General features: G+C 38.4%; 1 non-coding gene across 1 annotated transcript; it reads right to left on the minus strand.

The window, feature by feature from the left end:
- Positions 1-203: 203 nt before the first annotated feature.
- On the minus strand, positions 204-310 carry LOC131150069 (small nucleolar RNA R71). The gene has a single exon (XR_009135454.1). It is a non-coding gene; the product is annotated as a small nucleolar RNA R71 (small nucleolar RNA).
- Positions 311-5510: the final 5200 nt, after the last annotated feature.

Raw genomic sequence — 5510 nt, forward strand, 5'->3', positions numbered from 1 at the left:
ATCTGGCGATATTTTTGGAGATTTGTGATATTGTGAAGATCAATGGTGTTGCTGAAGACACCATTAGACTGAGATTATTCCCTTTCTCTTTAAGGGAAAAAGCAAGAGGTTGGCTACAGTCGCTACAACCTGGGAGTATTACTAGTTGGCAGGACATGGCAGAAAAATTTCTAGTTAAATTCTTTCCACCTGCAAAAACAGCTCAACTCAGGAGTGAGATTGGTCAATTCAAGCAGTATGATTTTGAATCACTCTATGAAGCATGGGAAAGGTATAAAGATTTGATTCGACGCTGCCCACAACATGGATTGCCAGATTGGTTGCAAATTCAGATGTTCTATAATGGGTTAAATGGGCAAACTCAGACTTTAGTTGATGCTGCATCTGGGGGAACTTTGATGTCAAAGACACCTGAGGGTGCTACTGCTCTTTTGGAAGAAATGGCCTCAAATAACTATCAATGGCCAACTGAAAGAACTATGGCTAAGAAAGTTGCTGGAATTCATGAATTGGAGCCGTTTGCTGCACTTTCAGCTCAAGTTGCTTCTTTGTCTCATCAGATTTTATATTTGACAACCGAGAGGATACCACAAGGTGCAGAATATGTGGCAGCTACAAGTAGGACAGATTCGAGTATTGGAGCGAGTCAAGAGCAGGTTCAATACATCAATAATCGGAACTACAATTATCGTGGTGATCCTTTGCCATAATATTACCATTCAGGGCTTCGAAATCATGATAATTTATCTTATGGAAATACAAGGAATGTGCTGCAACCTCCTGCAGGATTTGAAAGTCATCAAGGTGAGAAGAAGATGTCACTTGAGGATGTCATGATATCTTTTGTTGAGGAGACAAAAGCAAGGTTTAAAAAGACAAATGCACGGCTAGACAACATTGAGACTCATTGCAACAATATGGGAGCCACTATGAAGAACCTTGAAATACAAATTGGGCAACTAGCCACGACTATAAATACCCAACAGAGAGGAACTTTTCCTAGCAACACAGAAGTGAATCCTAAGGAACAATGCAATGTAATCACACTTAGGAGTGGAAGAGAAATTGATAAATCACTAGCAAAGGAAACCATGTCCACACCTACACCTAAAAAGAATGGCCGAAGCAAGAATAAAGGGGAAGAAGAGGAGGTTGTGGATGATACACCAAGAGAGACGGACACGCTTCCATCAATTTCATTTCCTGACAATCCTCCTATTCTCTCTACTCCACTTCCTTATCCTCAACGTTTTCAAAAACAAAAATTAGATAAGCAATTTTCCAAGTTTTTGGATATTTTTAAGAAAATTCACATAAATATTCCTCTTACAGATGCCTTGGAACAAATGCCAAACTATGTCAAACTCCTGAAGGACATCATTTCAAAGAAAAGAAGGTTGGAGGAGTTCGAAACAGTGAAGCTTACTGAGGAGTGTAGTGCTATTCTTCAAAAGAAATTGCCTCAAAAATTAAAAGATCCAGGGAGTTTTACTTTGCCTTGCACTATTGGAAATTTATTTTTTGATAAAGTTTTATGTGATCTTGGTGCTAGTATTAATCTTATGCCACTTTCTGTTTGCAGGAAATTAGGACTTTGAGAGATGAAACAAACAACCATTTCGTTGCAACTAGCAGACCGATCCATCAAGTATCCACGTGGAATCATAGAAGATGTATTGGTAAAAGTGGATAAATTTATTTTTCCTGCTGATTTTGTGGTGTTAGATATGGAGGAAGACCAAGAAGTCCCGCTAATTCTTGGCCGACCATTCTTGGCCACTGGAAGGGCTTTAATTGATGTTCAAAAGGGTGAGTTAACATTGAGAGTGGATAAGGAAGAGGTTATGTTCAACATCTACCAAGACATGCGATTCCCAGAAGATCCAAGCACTTGCTTTCGGGTAGATGTCATTCAGCAAGGTGTAGAAAAAGTCTTTCAAAAAGATGTACAAGTTGATCACCTAGAACGATCCTTGCAGCAGATTACAACACAGCAACGGGTGGGGAGGCTAGAACCTATGGTAGCAAGGACGGATTCTGTAATCTCTAAAGGAAAGACGCAACAACCTATATCTCTAGAGTTGAAACAATTCCCTGAGCATTTTCGCTATGCATTCTTGGGTGATGCGTATGAAAATGCAAAAATCTACAAAGAGCAGACGAAGAAGTGGCATGAAAAATAGATTCTTAGGTGTGAGTTTGGTCCAAGACAACAGGTTCTACTCTTCAACTCACGATTAAAACTCTTCCTAGGGAATATATTCAGAGTTAATGGTCAGAGATTGAAGCACTATTATGGAGAACAAATGGAGAGGAACTGTGCATTTATTCCTCTTGGTGATCTTGGTTGATGAAGATTGAAACGTCTGGCTGGAGACGTTAAAACAAGCGCTTATGGGAGGCAACCTAAAGAGTTTTTCTTTTGTTTATTTCCTTTATTATTTATTTATTTATCTATGCACTTTTGAATAATTTAGATTTTCGATGCAGGTTCATTTGGCATGAGTACAGAGATGAAAATTAAACTCCTCGACAGATTCACCAATAAGTCAGGGAAGTTTCTTTCTTTTCTTCAATCCTTCTCATTTTTGAATAACAGTGAAAAAAAATGTGTGTGAATGATGCTACTTATGCCCTTCACATACCTACATATAACCTAGGAGTACACATTGGGTCATTTATGTGTAGTTTCTATTTATATGGCTAAACTAGGAATCATAACTCATTGAAAGTTGATCGGTAGTGCACTTGTGTTAATCTGGCTATATAAACTTTTGTATCTACATGGTATCTCTTGAGGCTAAAAAAATTCACGTTCACGTGACTTGTAGCACTTAGGGTTCCTTGTGAACACTGAGAGAGCACCCGTGGAGACTTTGACACCTTGTGAGGTACTATTGAGCCATTTATCGCTCTTTTGAGTTTTGACGTCAACTCAGAGTTCATGAAACTCAACTTTCCCTATTTTTTTTCTGGATACTCTTTGTACACTAGTCTTGGTTTTTGAATTGCTAGCCTAGAGGTGACATCTAGTGGGGAGATAAAAACTTAGGTCTTGTAGCCTACTCAAGATGTGAAGGCCGAACCACCCCTAGAAATAGACTTATTTCATGGACTCTTGTTCGAGCTTAATGCACATGGGTGGTATGAAACAATAAAAGAAGTGTTATGATTGTCCTAATTGACCATGAAAAGAAAGAAATTGAAAAATGATCAGAAGAAAGAAAAAGAGAAATAGAAATACCCTACAAGAGGTGAAAGATTAATACCTGCTCCACACAACTACAACAAAAGTCAAGGACAAGATGCATGCTATCCACATATGAAGACTCTTCACCCGCCTAATGCCTCAGATGTATTCACGCCTAGTTTGTGAATAAGTTGATCTAGGGTGGTCTCGGTTGGACATGGCGAGTAGATGAGAAGATGCTAGGGTGAAGGACCCGACACCTCCTAAACAGGCTTGATCCTTTTCAGACTAGTCCACTCCATACATTTAGCGTTTGTTCCTTGCAGTATGTGGGATGTTTGATCATGAAACTCCTCCTCACATACAATTAGTGAACCCATCCTTTTTGAGTGTTTTTGAGAGTATACCAGTTAGGCCGAGTCAAAGCGACAGTTCTTTAGGTGTCCACGGATATCCTGGGTGTAACGAGTCACACACATTACACGTGCTTCAAGATTTCACCTATTTATACTTGAATTTATATGGCTACATTAACTCTGAATTGTGCTCGCTGGTTAATTTTACGTGAGTTTACTGTTCTTAATGGCTATATAATGATGAGATTTGCATGAATGACTTACTTCGGAGTTGCGTGAATTGGGTATGAATGAGTTTGTGTGTAATTTGGTGATATTCCTATATGTGAAAGGGTATGGTTGTGTTGCCTGTGTATTCATTCATTGAAATTGGTATGACACCACCCTAAATTGCATTCACGTTATTTGCTAGGGACTAGCAAAACTTTAGTTGGGGGGTGTGATTACGCGCTTAAATTGCGTAATTAGGTGCTTTAATTCATGCATTACAAATGATATTTTGTATTTAAATGCCTAATTACTCTTAATATTCTAACATTGTGTTCTATTTATAAAATTTGGGTTTTATTGAGTAATGTATGAAATTTTGGTGTTTTTTATTGCAGAGCAACTGTTGGAAGCTAAAAAAAATCGACAGTACTTTGCAATCTGTGCGTAACTCTCTCATCCAACCTTTGATTTAGATGATTCAAGATGCTATAGAAAGATAAGAAAACAATCTACAATTTTCGTGTTTTGTGTTTTGCAAAATACTGGCAGCATCAAGGCCAAAATCAGACATGAAGTTAGCATATGCCGTTTTATGGATTTTTTAGACAATTTTTCGTAATCTTGGCGTAACTTTCTCATACAAGCTCCGATTGAGATGATTCAAAATTCTAGGAAAATATAAAAAAGAGCTCTACATCTTTTATTTTTGAAGCTTTGAGAGTTACGAGCTGTAAGAGGGTCGAAAGTGGGCTTGAAAGAGGAGGGCAATTCATGTACCTTTGAAAAAAAAAAGAAAATCAAAAAATCAAAAAAATGAGATGTGACCCAGCCATGCAGCCAGGTCATCTCGTAAGGGCAGTGTGCACTGGGTACATACAAAGGAAAGACAAAAGAATGGAAAGAAAAAAAGAAAGCAAAGAAAAGCAAAGAAAGAAAGGATAAAAGGAAAGGATGGAAAAGTCAACAAGGGAGGGTTTCCTTGTGGGGGGAGTGCCGTGTGCAAGAGGAGATTTGGAGAGAGCAGCGTGCGCTGGGGCTGAGGAGAGAGAGGCCGCACCATAGGAAGAAAAAGAAGGATTTTTCTTGGGGAGAAAGAGAAGGGAGGCCAAAAAGCACATAGAGTTTCTTGGAAAAATTATTTTTTGGAGAGCTTTCTTGTGGTTTTCTTTTGGGGGTACTGCGAAGATACACACACAGCCAGCAAAGGAGAGTTGGAAGTACGCAAAAATACTATCTTTTCAGAATCGGAAGGCGGCGAACAACGGCGGTGTTCGGGGTGTTCGTGACGTGCAACGGCGGTGCAGCGAGTGTTGATCTTTTCCGTATGCTCCAAATTGAAGAAAATATTGTGAAATCTGTTATATTGGATTTAATTTTCGGAATGAACTAAATTTTTGAATTCTAGGAGAACCATGTAGCCAGTTTCGAACTATGCTTGCTCTTTGATGCTAATCTGAAGTAGTTTTCATTAATGTTTGTTTGAGTTATTCTGTGCCTAATGCTTTTAGTTAACTGGCCATTAATTAAATGATTTTAGCCTTGTGATTTGCTACCGAAAGGGAGGATTATAGGATAGATTTTGGATAATTCAGCGTAGGTAAATATAGAGATCGAAAGACTTGTATGAACCTACGTAGCATTAAAAATCGAGGGTCTTACTGTATTCTTGCGTTATTAATTTGCATACTCTTATGTTAAATAATAAACAAGAATAGGTTCTGATTGACTATCGAAAGAGGCTTTTGGAAAAATTG

Source organism: Malania oleifera, chromosome 2 (genome assembly GCF_029873635.1).
Source record: "Malania oleifera isolate guangnan ecotype guangnan chromosome 2, ASM2987363v1, whole genome shotgun sequence".
Classification (NCBI taxonomy): domain Eukaryota; kingdom Viridiplantae; phylum Streptophyta; class Magnoliopsida; order Santalales; family Ximeniaceae; genus Malania; species Malania oleifera.